Genomic DNA, 17,070 nt, shown 5'->3' on the forward strand with positions numbered 1-17,070 from the left:
AGATTATTTTACACTAGCTCTTCGCCAATCTTCATATGACTTCCGATACCACAACTAACCTACTGGGACCTTCTGGTAGTGGTGTTGTAAGGCATGGCTTTATCTGCAGTTTCTCGACTGGTCTGAACTGTCCATGGTTAAGAATGGAAACTGTGATTTGGAAATAGACATACTAATCATTGCAAAGATAATGATTCTCTGCACAGAGACTGAACCTCGGTCTATGGCCGAGGTTCGCATTCCAGTACTAATTTAGAATTAATTTTATCCTTCAATATGAAATGTCCCTGTTGGTGATTTAAGTGATTCAACAGAGAGACAGCAATTTCTGACTCTAACACACTCGGATGATACTATGTTAATGTAGTACTTATGTTATTTGTTTTTTAGTATTTCCTTCTTCCAGTCCACTAAACTTATTCCTGCATATATATAACATAGACAAATGTGTTTTCAAAAACTGAGATCAAAAGTTAATAAATTTGTATCCTGCTTTTTCTCTAATTAACATTGTATCTTTCCCTTTAGATTAAACAGGTTTTCAAGAGCGTGATTTTAATGCCTGTACATTATTACACTGTCTGGCTGTACTTTATTTGACCATTCTCCTTTTTTTTTTTTTTTTTTGGCATTTTAGGTTATTTCCCATTTTTTTTAATATTATAAACAGAACCGCCATTAACGTAGTCGCACACAAATCTTTGTCAGTGATTCTCATGATTTCCTTAGGCCGGAGTTCCCAGAAGTGGAATTATTGGGTCAAAGGACATAAACTCTTTTCAAGCTCTTGGTTAAAAACTGTCAAGCTGCCTTCCATGAAGACTTTTGCCAACTTATACTCCCTTGGGCAGAATGAGCCTGTCTGTGTCACCACCCTACTGCCCAGAATTACGTATTACTCATACTAATGGGGACTTGTTTTAATTGTTACAAGTTGATAGAGAAAAGATATCTTTATGATAATGTAATAAGCTTCATTTATTTAATTATAATAAAGTTGGAATTGTGCAGACATTATGCATTCTCTCTTGGAACAAACATTAAAAATATGTAAAATAGGAATTGTGCTAGCGGGAATATTTTATTCCTAATATTAATGAGATTAATGCTGGAATTTCACAGTTAACGGTAACGCTGGCTATTAATAAGTGATTTTGTTTCTCATCATTTTATACATTCACTTATTCCTAGTTTTCACAGAGTTTTTAAAAGTGTACTGATCAGAATGGTTACTGAATATTATTAGATGTTGTTTTGGCATTAGTAGAGATTATCCCCTTTTTTTTCCTTAAAGTGTTATATATTACTGAGTTCTTAGATTAAACTGTCTTTGCTTATCCACGGAAGGTAGCTCTTTTAATTTATTGCTAAATTGTTTTGCTAACAGTTTCTTCCAAATTCTCATATACCAGTATGTAGCTGGTATACTTTTGTTGGGGGGGGGGGGTTGTTTTATTTGTGAACTTTTCACACCAAGGTTATATGCATGCTTCATAAAATGGTCTGGATGACAGTCATTTTCACACAAAAAAGAAAACATGAAAAGTTCATGAAAGTTTGGAAAAACTCACTGGTAAAATATCTTCTCATAATCTGGTTCAAAGAAGATAAAACTTTGAGTCTTTCATGAATTTGCTTTACTCTTGTTTTCTGGTCTTGAGGCAATATTATTATATACCTTCCAAGAAAATCATCAATTCTTTCATATTTTAAAGTTTATCAGCACACATATTTCATGGTTTCCTAAGCAGACTCTGTGTATTTTTATACAGAGTAAATTACATTAAATTAAAATTCTTTTACGATAATATTATCATAAAATAGACTGTAATTAATGTTACATTATGTTAAACTATACTAAAAGATCAGCGCCACCACTTACTATGTAAAGCTAAGGCAAGTTAAGCAACTTTTCTACACCCGATGTTTGTCTTCTCTAAAATCCAGATGGTAATCAGAGTATCTTGGAGTCAATATGAAAACTGTCGTTGTTTCCCAATTATAATAAAGAAAGGTATTTCATTTTAAGAGCAGGGAAAAGGAAGGTGGAACTCCCCAAATTAACAAAGGGAAAACCAAAACACGGGAAGACAACAAAACTAAGGACATAAGATGAAAAACCTAAATAATACAAAGAAAAACAGAAGGAGTACAATCAAGCATATCGACCCTTACCACAAAGGTAAGTAGATAGAATTATCCCATAAAGAGCATTAGAGCAACGGAAGCAAATAAAATTCATCTATTTTTAAGGAGCACATTGAAGACAAAATGATAACAAGGACAGAAAGTTGAAAGTCAAATGGGATGCGAGGGGAGTCAGGCAAATTCAAACCAAAAATAAGCAGTGTCAATTAACATTATGAATGGATACCAGGCATACATAATACAGAAAGTTAAACATACACCGTGCATGCTCCAAACAATATTGTGGGGAAATGCGTAATGCAAAAACTATTAAAACACAAGAAACTTGATAAAAAACACAATTATAGTGAGAATTTTGAGTACATCTCTTTTAGAGATGTAAGTGGTGATTCTTTTAGAATTGAACACCACTATTAGACAATGACTAACTTCGAATCATTCAAAATACAAACTGTACTTTGTTCCTATGCCCACAGACATTTTATAAGAGTTGATCATGTCATTGACCAAGGAGAAAACTGTTATACTGTTTTGTCTTTAGTAAATAGATTAAAGGGAAAAAAATAAAAAGTGACCAAATTTTCTAAAGTACCTAAAAATTAAGAATATAAGCTATGGATCAAACAGAATGCCAAAAGAAAAAATGATAAACTATAGAAAGCAATGAAAAGGACAAAAGGAAAAATCACTTTGCCATAAGATCAAAAGAATAACAAAACAATCCAGGAAAAGTTAAAAAGGGAATTAAAGATAAAAGCTGAAATTAATAAATTACAAAAAGAGAAATATTTAAAATAAAAGAATAACAAGGGAAGATGATTTTCTGAGAAGACCAGCAAAACAGAAAAATCATTTGCAAGCCTCATTAAGGGAAAAAAGTAAAAGTAAAAATATATAAGAATAGAAGGGATGGGGCACCTGGGTGGCTCAGTCGGTTGAGCGACCGACTTCAGCTCAGGTCATGATCTCACGGTTTGTGAGTTCGAGCCTGAGTGCTCTGTGCCAACAGCTCAGAGCCTGGAGCCTGTTTCGGATTCTGTGCCTCCCTCTCTCTGACCCTCCCCTGTTCATGCTCTGTCTTTGTCTCAAAAAAAAATAAATAAAGGTTAAAAAATTAAAAAAAAAAAAAGAATAGAAGGGAAACATAACCATGGAAACCAAATACATTAACAAAAAATTATAAGAGAATAACACATGAAACTTACTGACCACAGCTTTGAAAACTTAAATGGGCAATTACTTACTAAAATAAAAGTAACCAAAATTGAGCAAAGTGGAAACCTGAATAGACCAATTACCCCTCCTGCAGTGGTTCCCAAAATTTGCTGATCATTGGAACCACCTGGGGTTCTTGAAAAACAACTTAGGCTTGGCTCCCAGCAATTCTGATTTAATTGGTATGGATGTGTCCTAGACATAAGGATGTTCTAAAAGTTCCCCTGGTGATTCAAATGGGCAGCAAAGTCTGCGAACCACTGGGTTAGCATCTTGCTATTCAAAATGTGGTCCCACAACCAACAGCTCTGGCGTAACTGGGGAGCTTGGTAGGCACACAGAAGTTCAGGGTCAACCCCAGACCCTCAGAATCAGTGTCTGCAGCACAGGTGATTCATATGCACTTTAAAATTGGAAAAGCCTAGAAGAGAATCAAAAGGTGATTTAAAAACCACCTTTAAAATGGCACCAGGTATGGAACAGTGTCGAGCTGGATTTTATCTTTTCTGTAGCCTTGAAATTCCAAGGATATTTATTCTCTCCCAGCCTTTAGCAAATGGTGACAAGGTTCCTTATGAAGAAAGCTCTCTCATGAGCCTTTATCAGACCAGCAAAACTTAAATAACTAAATGTGCAACCTCCCTTGTCAAGCCAAAGCAAGCAAACAAATCAACCAAAAACCAACCACGCATATAAATGCAACTTCAAAGGTCCTACAGAAAACGGGATATATTCAAATTCATATATTCAAATTGAATATAGCAATGTTTTCCAAAAAAACAGGACACCATTCTCATTAGGGTTTTATTTCATGTATGAGTGAGATTCACTCTTACAAAATCTATCAATATGATAACGAAAAAAAGGAAAAACACACGACCTTATCAATTGATGCTGAAAAGGCACTTGGCAGCAACAAGAAAAGAAAAGCAGGCTTTCCTAATGACAGATCTAAGTAAAAATAGAGATAAGAGCAATTAATTGACTGTTAGCAAAACATAACAAGCTGTCCTAAAAGAAAACGAATCTGCCATTCAGACTCAGCACCCTCAAGCCCTTAAATATGTAATCTGTGAATAAATCAGGAAAACAGGGGCGCCTGGGTGGCTCCATCGGTTAAGCGTCCGACTTCGGCTCAGGTCACGATCTCGCGGTCCGTGAGTTCGAGCCCCGCGTCGGGCTCTGGGCTGACGGCTCCGAGCCTGGAGCCTGCTTCCGATTCTGGGTCTCCCTCTCTCTCTGCCCCTCCCCCGTTCATGCTCTGTCTCTCTCGGTCTCAAAAATAAATAAACGTTAAAAAATAAATAAATAAAAATAAGTCAGTAAAACAAAACAACACAAAACACACAACTCTATGATTTCCCTTAGGTGAGGCAGGTATCTAGAGAAGTTAAACTCATAGAAACAAAGTAGAATGGTAGATTTCAAAGGATGAGGGAAGGGGGGGTGGAGAATACAAAGTTTCCATTTTGCAAGGTGAGAAAGTTCTGGAGATTGGCTGTGTGACAATACAGATGAATTTAACACTACTAAACTGTACGTTTATAAACGATAACATGGTAAATCTAATTTTATTTGTATTTTACCACTAACATACCACTATTTTATCGTTAAAAAAAATCACGATCTGGAATTTGGAACTCAGATAATTGTTACTAAATTCTCTTTATATACGTATTTTCAAGAATTACTTTTTGAGCCTCCTGGTGCTTACCACAGGCTGCATTCTTACACTGCCTGTACAGAAAGAAGAGGCAGAGTAAATCCACCCATATACACCCCAGCCCAGGTGCTTTGTGCCTGGTCTGTATTGTGAATGGGGAGACATGGAAAATAAAATTTAAAAAAATTAAAAAAAAAAAAAACTTGCTTTCTTACTTTGGTATTTATGTCTGTAATCTTATTCAGAATAGTAATTACTTAGGTATAATTCTGTTCAATTGATTACTATTCTCATTATTAGTCTACATCTATAGCTATATTTATATCTATAGGGATATATCTGAGAATTTCCTGTTCCTAAAATGTTTTATTTTGGTGTATCACTTCATTAGTTGGTATAGGTTTGCAAGGAAAATTTTTACAAAGAAAATGAAAGATTCTATAAAACAAAAGGTGACAAATAACAAGGAATATATTTCTATTGTCTTTGACTACATATAAAACTCCTTAAACATAAAAACAGTTTCATCATGAGGCACCTGGATGGCTTAGTCAGTTGAGTATCCGAGTCTTGATTTCAGGTTAGGTCATGACCCCATGGTTGTGGGATTGAGCCCCGCAATGGGTTCCATGCTGAGTGTGGAGCCTGCTTGGGATTTCTCTCTCTCTCTCTCTCTCTCTCTCTCTCTCTCTCTCAATCTCTCTCTCTGCCCCTCCCCTGCTCATCCACATGCACTCTCTCTCCCTCTGAAAAAAAAAAAAAAAAATTCATCATAATTCTAAGTTTTCCCCCAGTCTTCTGTTATTTAATGTTGACCAACAGAAAAAAAAAAAAAAAGTACAGGTAACTTATTTTTCCTCCAGGATGATTACAAGATTCTCTTTTTCATCTACAAAATACAAAAATTTCAATAAGATGCATGTAGATACTATTATTGTTTGCTATATAGAGTTAGTCCTTTTGATCTAAATGCTTAGATCATTTTTAGCTCATTAAAATTTTCTTAACTTGTCTTTTTTTTCCTAATGTTTATTTATTTTTGAGAGAGAGAGAGAGAGACAGAGCATGAGCAGGGAAGGGGCAGAGAGAGAGAGGGAGAATCCCAAGCAGGCTCTGAGCTGTCAGCACAGAGCCCAATGCAGGCTCGAACTCATGAACCTTGAGATCATGACCTGAGCCGAAGTCGGACGCTTAGCTGACTGAGCCACCCTGCGTCCCAACTTGTCTTTGATTCTATTTCTCTCCTAAATGCTGATTTTTCTCACCAAGAATACCTAAACTAATATTAAATTTTCTATTCTCCCACCATAAACTTTTTTTCTTTTTTAGTCATTATTTTAACTTCTCTGTTCTTTTCTTCTGGTTTTGGAGCAAATATTTCGAGTTTGCCCTCTGTATCAGTGATTATTTCCACAATATCAATTCTGTTTCTTATTTCCTATAATGCAGACTTTATTTTTATGAAAACGACTTCAGTTTTCTTGCTATTGCTGCTTATCTAACACGGCACTTAGTTCCCTGAAGCTGTTCTGCAAACTGTTTTCCCTAAGATTTTCTTCAAGGCTTCATTTTCAAAGATGCGTTCTTCTTGATGATGTACCTTTCCCCCTGTTCTCACCAAGGGCATACTCTTGTGACTGTTTTTCTTTTACCTAGAGCATAGTCTATAGCAAATCAGGGTTTGCCTCAGAAAAGTGGCTTCCCCTTGGTTATGGTAAGTAAAGATTTCCATATGGGGTGAGATTGAGGGCTCCAGAATTGACATGATTGGATCTGAATTCCTGTCTTATCACTTATTAGCTATAAAATTTGAGTAATATAAATTTAATTTTAATATAAATAAATAATATAATATAAATATAAATAATATAAAAATAATTAATATAAATAAATATAATATAAATATATAATATATTATATATAAATTTAATATAATTATATATAAATAAATAGAAATATATTTTAATATAAATATAAACAATATTATATTATAAATAATATATTAGTTTAATATAATATAATATACACTTAATATACATAAATAATATAAATAAATATAAAATATAAATATATATTTATTTATAATATATAAATAAATATAATATAATATATAAATGTAATACATATAAATAATATATTTTAATATAAATATAAATAATATATTATAAGTAATATAATATTATATATTTAATATAAATAAATAATATAAATAAGTATTATAAATATAAATATATAATATTTATAATATATAAATATTATAAATATAAATGTATAATATTTGTGATATATAAATATTATAAATATAAATGTATAATATTTATTTATAATATATAAATATTATAAATATAAATGTATAATATTTATTTATAATATATAACTATTATAAATATAAATGTATATTTATTTATAATATATAAATAAACATAATATAATATAAATACTTTTTAATTATAATATAAATATAAATAAATAATATAAATATAACATAAACAAATATAAATAAATAATAACAATGATGATGGTTGATAATATAATAGCTGCTATCATTTGTTGGGTGTTTATTATAAGCAAGACTGTGTGCTAAGCACTGTGAACTCTATCTCAGCTCATTTTCCAGATGTGCTTCCTTTTTATTAATGACTTTGAATAAATACTTAAAGTCTCTACCCCTCCATTCCCATTTGTACAATAGGAATTATAAAATAATCCTGAACTCAACGATTTGAAGATTAATAAGAAAGCGCATATAAAGTGCTTAGGGTTCCATAAACGTTTATTGCGAATGGCAGTATTGAAGTAACGGCAGTGGGTGGTGAAAGTTGGTAAGCACAGCTCCTTGCCAATTCCCAACGATTGCTGGTTTTCATCTCATGAGCTTCTTCTCACTCCATCACGGAGCTGTGTAAGATCCTACCAGGTAGGACATGAAACCTCTCACCTTCTATAATGTGCAGCTCTAGAAGGGCAGATGAGACTGAGTTTCAAAGGGTCTTCTCTATGTTACGAAGGAGTTAGACTCTGGCCCAGAGTAGACAATTTTTTTAAGATTTGCATCAGGAAATGGAGCAGATTGCTAGATGTGTTCCCACACACTTCCTCCTCACTCCCTCTTCGTGCCACATTTCCTCACCTTGTTGTTCTCTGGGTTTCTAGCCTTTTAAGTTAATATAGGAAAATCTCGGAACCTAGGGGATGACAGTAAGGGGAGAATCAAACTTAAATGTCCACAATTTCTCAAGGAACTCAACACTGCTATCTTTTGTGAGATGTAAGAGAGGAAAACCACCAATTTTAAATCCAGTCTAACTCTACAGTTCACGTAATTATGAGATAAGTCTCTAAGCTTCTAGCTAAATAAAAGTTATCCTTTCGTCTCAGTTTTCGTGTGCTTCAAAAAAAAGTTCAGTGTTTACATATCCTAATGGAAATTTTAGTGGAGAACTAGGAGAAACTGGATTAAGGTTAAGCAGGTCATGTGGACTTTTATATTAGATCGCCAATGACAGTCATTTTGCTGTGTGCCAGGAAGGCCTAGCTTTAAATCTCACCATTCTCAATCAAAATTCTAGTAGGGTTTTTTGTCTTGTTTTGTTTTTTGAATTTTTTTTGAGAATTTGACAAGCTGATCCTACTTATATGAAAATACACAGGATCTAAAAGAAAAATAACTTTAAAAAAACTTATTATAAAGACACCACAAACATAGAGAAAATAAGAAAAAACTTTGATGTTGGGAAAAGAGAAGACATATAGACCAGATCAGGACCGGATGAGGTCCAATGAGATGAACCATAAATGGACACATAAGTATGTGATTGTTGCTATTTGAGAAGTAGCTATGTAACTCAATGGAGAAATAAAAAATGTCTTTAAAACAATGGTGTGGATTAACTAGATATACATATATATTTTTTAAAAAAGGATATCAACGCTTACCTCACACCATAAGTGGTATATCCATATGATGGCATACTACTCAGCAATAAAAACCAATAAACTATTGATAAATGGAATCACATGGATAAAGCATGGTTTTCATGCTAGATTAAAGAAGCTAGACACAAAAAGGATACATGCTGTAGGATATTACTTATATAAAATTCTAGAAATGTAAACTAGACAGAAAGCAGGTCAGAGGTCATCTGAGGATGGGGTACAGAAAGGAATGAATTTTAAAGTGGTCAGAGGGAACTTCTGAGATTGACAGAAATGCTCATCATCTTGGTTATGGTGATACATATTGGTGATACATATATATTTTTCCCCTTTTTTCCCCTTTATAATTTGTGTGTGTGTGTGTGTGTGTGTGTGTGTGTGTGTGTCTGTGTGTGTGTGTGTGTGTGTGTGTCTGTGTTTAGGTATACACACTATAGCCTATACACTATATACAGAATATATTGTATATCAGTTACACCTCAATAAAGAGAAAAACGACCTTCTTGAGCAAGTGATCTATAGACAGCGGTCTCTGAATTTTACAATAGTAGTAAGATTTGCACATCATAAAAAGAATCACAGATGAATCCGAAACATTCCGTTTAATCAGTCATGTATTTGTTTTATGCAACTTCTAGAAAGACATCTTACCTGTTCCTTCATTCATGATCATGTAAACTCTAACAACATTAATGTACATTCACTAAACACAAACATAAGAACAGAAAAAAAGCCTTCTTCACACTTCATCAGATTGAGAAGAAGAAAACTTTGATCTGTCTGAGACTGGTATTCTGAATCAGTCACTGTATTCTAACATTACATTTCTCAGTCTGATACGTCCCTACAAAATTCATCAGGCTATGCTACGCAAAGTTATGAGTTCATAACGTTCCCCAAATAGTCATGTCCAAGGTGTAGTGTACCCACAAGGCAGAAAAGGCCCGCTGTAACCATTTCCATGAAACATCATGCTTTCCCTGGCTTAGGTCAAGTACCAAGGAAGGGTACGGTCCCATTACTGCACAAACAGGTTACAGTTTGTTTAGCCTATTACTGGTCTAAGCCTCCATTTCATAAATTTCAAACATTGCCAAATATGGTCTCTGGCCAGGTATTTGTCTTAGATGTTAAATTTACAAATGGAAGATTATAATCCTCACCTGAAGGTGTGCAATATCCTCTAAGGGAAACAGAGAAGTAAATAGTAGCAAAAATGCAGTAAGTGCTCTTACTGCAAACTGTACTAGAGAGAGGCCCTGGAGAAGTGTCACTGATGAGGTGTCAGGAACAACCATTCTAGGCAGAAAAACAACATGGACAGAGACACGATGGAGAGGCACATGGTTAAGGCGAAGGCTAAATGCAAGGTCCTCGTGTGCAGTGAGAGGAAAAGTAGGAACCATATCATGAAGGGCTGTATTAGATGCCATGCTAAAGATCAGGCTTAGCCTAGAGGGGAAATTTTGGAAACTTACAAGGAAGAGAATAAAATAATTAGATTTGCACATTATGGAAATCACCGTGGGCCTGCAGTGGATTTTCACAGGGATTAAGACCCAAGGCAAGAAATACGAGCTACAGAGAGAATTACAATAATCTAGTAACTATTGTAATAGATTACAATAGTAATCTCTTGTAGGAAAATTACTACAATAATCTAGTAACTCTAATAACTAGTGCTCTAGTTAAAAGGACAGAATGTAAATATATTTAAGGAATCATAATGCATTAAGATTCAGGAGCAACTATCTTCTTTTTAAAATATTTGCCTTCCTCATCTGCTAAGAGTAACCCCACCAACGGCCTTTCCTAATCTCTTTGCTCATCGTTCTACATGTTCTCTCAAAAAACTCATAGATAGTCCTTTCTTCACCTGTCAACACTATGCAAAGTAGTGTAATTTATGTGGGTTATTTCTGGATACTAACGAGGACATATTAAGTATAAAACAGCCGATTGCTTTATTATGCCCTGAGGAAGACAATCACCTTTTCTATTCCTTGCTTACTTACTTAGAAAGCATTGTTCTGCTTAGAAAGTAGTTCAATTCAGGAAATGACTACAATCCAAAATACCAAATTTTGAAACTAAAAATCCCCACATTAAAAACAAAGTGCCACAGAATAAACAATGGAGCCAGTATCTTACAAGACATCATGTCACTTGTCCTCCACACCTGCCAGTGGCTTCTGAACTTTATCAGAATTAGGAACCTCACCAAGATATAATGCAGCCCAGAGCAATGCACCCGTATAACATCTATACCTGTGTCAGGGCTCCCTGGAGCCTCTTCCCTGATCCTCCGAGGTCTCTGACTCTGGGTTAAGAGCCCCCAAATATCTATCCTCGCCGTGAGTTCCAAACCCTTTTCTCCCAATGGCTCATAAACACTTTAAACAAACAAACAGACAGACAAACAAAAAACTACATCTTATTGAGATATAATTCACATATGATGTTAAAAGCGTAAAAATCCAGTGGTTTTTGGTATATTCAGAGAGGGGTACAACCATCACCGCCATCTAATTCCAGAACATTTTCATTACCTTAAAAAGCAACTCCACACTCATTAGTGATGTGTACCTGTTTCCCACAACTCCAGGCCCCTTGCAACCACTAATCTAATTTCTGTCTTTATGGATTTGCCTATTCTAGACATTTCACATAAATAAAACCATACGATATATGGGGGGGGGGGGGGGGACCCAACATGCCCCTGTCATTAACAAGTGCATGTAATGATTTTAATGGTGATAAGACCAAATCTGCAAGTCGAGTGGTCTTTCTCAGTTCTTCCTCCTGAACGCCCTGGGGACATGAATATGCTCAAGGGATAGAACGGGGATGGTGGGGGGAGGGAAATATCTTTATTGGGTTCAAGAATTAGGAATATTTCAGTGCGAACAGGAGTATGTTCCTAGTTCCATTATGAAAAATAAAATGAAAGAGTGCATGGTCCCTGAAGAGCAGCATACAAGTCAAAAGACCCAAAAAGATTTATAACAACGTTGAAAACCAAAACCTGATTTTTTCCTTAAATTCTTCTATCGTCAATGACATGATGCAAAAGCCAACAGGACTCTAATTGCCACGCAATTAGAGTGCTTGGCTTAAATTATGCAACACCTTGATATTCTTTTACAGTTACAGAGAAAGAAAGAAATGAAACTTGAGTAGGATTTTTGCCTAAAAACTTTAAATTGCATTCTTCTGTAAGGTAGGAACAGATGAAAACTTAGGCAGATATATGTCTGTCTCTCTCCTTGGCATTTTATTCTGCTTGCAACGTATCACCATAGAATCGATCCCTCTTTCCAAGCATGATGCTCTAATATGCAAGTGGATATCCCCTGGGTGCCTTTGTGCAGGACAAAACATCCAGCAAGCTTAGCTTCTGGGAGTTGAATGATTTTAACTGGCCTGGAGTAAGTCCACTCTATCTGTGATACAGAACAACCCCAGCTTTCCAGCTGTGAGGAGGGGAATGCTTTGCATTATTAAATTGTAGCCATATGCTGACAGACCTTGTAAATATGGAGAGGGACAAGAATTTAAATGGAGAGGAAACTTCAGATGCGGGCAGTCCTTTTTAAAAGAACCTTAGATACTTGAGTAATGAGTAAAAACAACTGCCTAGGGCTATGGGTACGGTCACAGCCCAACCCGGGCTAGTTAAGAGCGACACCTCTTTCACAAGGGGACCCTCACCCTCACTGTCGGGCATCCAGGTATTTAACAAAGAAGGAAAATTTGCTCTGTAAGGCAAAGTGGTCTTTTACAATTTAACAAATTGCAACCTGTTTCGGTGCACAGCCTCTTAAAACTTTTCTGGAACTAGGCGCCCACATCAATATACTGAGATTTCACGTGGACTCTATGTTACTGGGTATTGTTTCAGATACCACAGGAGCCTGCAGTACAGTTATAAAGCTAGGAGAAACAAAAGTTTGGCTGTCATTTCTCCCACAGCTAGTCCTTTCTCTCAGAGCTTTGCGAAAGGACAGCATCCGCCATGTTTAAATCACGCGTGTGACTGTGCACCAAGTGGGCTCCCGACCTGTGCACGTGCACAGCACGCGACCCTGGAGGAAAGATGGAACAGAAGACAAGACGGGGGCTCCGGAGCTCTAGCAGGTGCAATAACTTGTCACAGAGGACACCCCCTGCTTGGTCAGTGCCCTGACGCCACAGCCTCAGAGGCTCTCAGCTGACATCGTGCCCCAAATTCACCCCCACTCAGGCAAGGGTCACTCACGATTCACCTCTATCTTCTGCTCACCCCCACCCACCGCCCCCACATCCCAGCAGCTACGGCTGTAACAACCGCCCCCGGGGATTCAAGTGCACACCCACTGTGAGTGCCAGGAGGCCCAGACTCGGTCCTGTTAAAGGGGCTCAGCACAAAGATTTCTCCTTTCTTTCTCTGTGTGGAAGTGCACGCTCGTGAACACTTAGCCAAGCGTAGACGAGGCCAACGTTCATTTTTTCACAAGGCATCGCACCACAGTAAATGGTCTTATTCATCAGGTGCAGGGGAGGAGAGCAAGGAAAAAAGTACTAATGATGCAGTGGGATTATACTGACTTAAGCTTTTGGACCCACGAAAAAAAGTGAGTTTTAACCTCCGTCCGCCAGTAACTAATCGGAACCACGGGCAAATCACTTACCGTCTTTGCCCCATTTTTGTAAGTAAAGAGAAGAAACTAAACTAGCAGTGTATAAGCACTGACATCTTATGCTTTCTTGAGTGTGTCAAGCAAAAAAAAAAAAGGATGTTGGATTATAGTAGTAAATTATTCATTTGAAAATTTTAACTGTTTCCTTGGTGGGGGGATGTGTAAGCAAATATAAACATAACATAAAACAGACGTGTCCCACTCTGCCTGGGAGAATCTGATAAGACACATAGAAGAGTTTGGACATACAGGATAAACAAGATTTTGTAGGATGGACGCAGAAGGCCTGGCAGAGGAAGAGCAATGTATTGCATGAAAGAAAGGGACAGAAAAGGACCTGGTGTCTGATACTGAATAGCATTTAAACTCATGACATAGAATGTGGGTAATAAGCAGTGAGATATCAGGAGTTTTTAATTTTTTTAACGTTTATTTATTTTTGAGAGAGAGAGAGAGAGAGACAGCACGAGCAGGGGAGGAGCAGAGAGAGTGGGAGACACATAATCGGAAGCAGGCTCCAGGCTCTGAGCTGTCAGCACAGAGCCCGACGCAGGGCTTGAACTCGTCAACTTCGAGATCATGACCCGAGCCGAAGTTGGACGCTCAACCAACTGAGCCACTCAGGCGCCCCTGAAAATGCTTTTAGACAAGCAAAAACCGAGAGAAATTTGTTGCTACTATAGAGATATTTAATGGAATTCTTCAAGAAACAGGAAAATGATCCCAGATGGAAGGTTAATTGTACAAGAAGAAATGAAGAGCATAAGGAAGAATAAATAGATGGGTGAATCTAAATGAATATTTACTATAAAAAAAATAAATAGCATGATTTCAAAGTATAACCTCCAGTTTGAAAACTCTTGCCCCATCAGCCTTTTGAGTCATTATTCTAGTTGTACGGCCATCATGGAAATAAGCACGAAGATACTGTGACAAGGCAGAGCAAAGGCATCCTGACAGCTTGGGGACACGGAAAAGATCTCCTGAGACAGAAACAAGTATAAATTATCTCTGATTCCTCCACTTACATTCTTCACTCCTGAAAAATTCAATAGCCACGGTTTCTCCTACAAACCCTACTCTTCCTTTGCTTACGGTGTTTGCTCACGCTATTCTCTGACTGAAGCGCAAACATCCTCTCTCCCTCACTTCCCAATCTCTGTATGTCCAAGTCTTTCAGAGTTGAATAAAAACTTCCCTGCCACACACCACCAACCATCCCCGACACTCACTCCAACTCAACTGTGGTAATCTTTGTCTTTTATAAGGTCATGATCTCACGGTTCCTGGGATCAAGCCCCGTGTCAGGCTCTGTGCTGTCAGAACAGGGCTCCCCAGACAAGACTCATGGGCTATCTAACCAAGAGATAGCTCAAGCTATCTCACACAGAGGAAAACTCAAATCTGGTAGAGAAGACAGTGAATCAAATTTTGGGAATGTTAAATTTTGAGCTGCCCATGGGACGTATAGGGAACTGTGTCCAAAAAGTAGTCGGGCACATGAAACATCAGGAGAGAGATCTGTTCCAAAGGTGCATATCTGAGAATAACAAAAGGTAAGTGACCTTGAAGTCACGGCGGGGGGGGGGGGGGGGGGGGGGGGGGGGGGTGGGGCGCGGTGTCTGCAAACACATGGAGAACTAAAGATAAAAGTCTGGTTAAGTAAAGGGAAGAAGCAACTGGAAGGAAACATAATGGTTCCCCGGTTACTAGGAAAAGGCCCTGTTTTCAAAAGCACAGGCAACAAAAGCAGAAAGCAGGTGAAATTATATCAAACTAGAGCTTCTGCCCAGCAAAGGAAAACACTTAACAGCGTGTTACTGTGACCAATGGGATGTGAGAACACAGTTGCAAACCACGTATCTGAGAAGGAGCTAGAAAAGAAATTCCTACAACTTAGTAGCAAAGCAGAACAAAAACAACTACTAACGTGACTTAAAAATGGGCTAAGGATTTGAGTGGGGTCTCTGCAGAGAAGATACACACATGGATGGCCAGCTGGCATAGGAGAAAAGGCTCAGGAAATGCAAATAAAAATCACAACGCGATATCACGTCACACCTATCAGGATGGCTATTGTCAAGTAAACAAACGGCAACAAGTGTTTCGGAAAATGTGGGCAAATCCAAGTCCTTGCACTCTGTTGGTGAGAATGCAAAATGGTGCGGCCACTATGGGAGAAAAGTATGGCAGTTCCTCAAAAAACTAAAAGTAATACTACCGTATGATCCAGCAATCTCACTCTTAGGTATTTATCCAAAAGAACTAAAACCAAGATATTAAAGAGATATCTGCCTTCCCGTGTTCACTATTGGCACTATTCTCAATAGCCAACATGTGGAAAGAGCCTAAATGTCCATTGACAGATGAATGTACAAAGAAAGCATGGTGTATGTATACAAGGGGATACTATTCAGCCTTTAAAAAGAAAAGAAATTTTGGAATATGCAACAACATGAATGAACTTTGACAATAACATGCTGAGTGAAATAAACCAGTCACAGACAAACAAATGCTTCACGATTCCACCTATGTGAGGTATCTCACATAGGTGGAATCCGAGTCAATTCGTGGTTGTTAGGGGCTGGGGTAAAGGGGAAATGGGGAGTTGCTAATCAACAGGCTTAAAGTTTCAGTCAAGCAAGATGAATAATAGCTCTAGAGATCTGTTGTGCAACACTGTAACTATATTCACTTAAAAAGTTCTTAAGAGGGCAAATCTCATAATAAGTATTCTTATCATAATAAACTAAAACTTTAAAAAAAGCAAGGGAGTTTTAAGTAGAACATGGTCAACTGGATCAAATAAAAGCTCAAGAACATTGGAGCTGGACTAGAACGGAAAAGAACCACTGGCCTAGGATCATAAAAAGTTATGAGCTTAAATGAGCATCATTTTATGTGGAGACAGAAGCACAGGTGTGGGAGAAGTTAAGGAGGAATTTTAGAGTCCTTTTCATGAGGAAGAAGGGACATGTGGGACTCTAATTTGAAGCAAGTGTCTGAACGAGGGGCAAAAGACTCATTTTTTTAAACAAGAAGTAAGTTGCCAGGAATGAATAAAGGTGATATATGCGGAAAGCTGGAAAAAGAAGGGACACAGAAAATTTTCAATGGAGACAGAAAAGTTGGCGGCTTCCAAAAGTAGGACCACTATAAAAAGGCAAGCGGGAAAAATATTTGCAGGATGTGAATACAAAGGACTAAGATATAAAGTGTTGCCAAGGGAAAAGCAATCTCTAATGATACATTTGTATCCTTTCTCATATCACTACTAGAAACTGTGTCACAAAATTTCACACCACATCTCCCTTGATGTCAAAAGCCTTAGAACAAAAGTGACTACCTAAAAACTACAATTCTACCCCACATAAAACTTGAAAATATCTTTCTTTGCCTCTTTTATATAATCTCTAACATGCTCTTCTT

General features: G+C 37.0%; 1 protein-coding gene and 1 non-coding gene across 13 annotated transcripts in view; one reads left to right on the top strand and one right to left on the bottom strand.

The window, feature by feature from the left end:
* The window catches only part of NFIB (nuclear factor I B), a 450,264-nt gene that overhangs the window by 77,930 nt on the left and 355,264 nt on the right, over positions 1–17,070 (bottom strand). The gene's annotated exons all lie outside the window — the stretch shown is intronic.
* On the top strand, positions 5,061–5,193 carry LOC128778735 (small nucleolar RNA SNORA51). Its single transcript, XR_008424461.1, has one exon. It is a non-coding gene; the product is annotated as a small nucleolar RNA SNORA51 (small nucleolar RNA).

Source organism: Panthera pardus, unplaced genomic scaffold (assembly GCF_024362965.1).
Source record: "Panthera pardus isolate Hobbes unplaced genomic scaffold, ASM2436296v1 HiC_scaffold_20, whole genome shotgun sequence".
Lineage (NCBI taxonomy): Eukaryota > Metazoa > Chordata > Mammalia > Carnivora > Felidae > Panthera > Panthera pardus.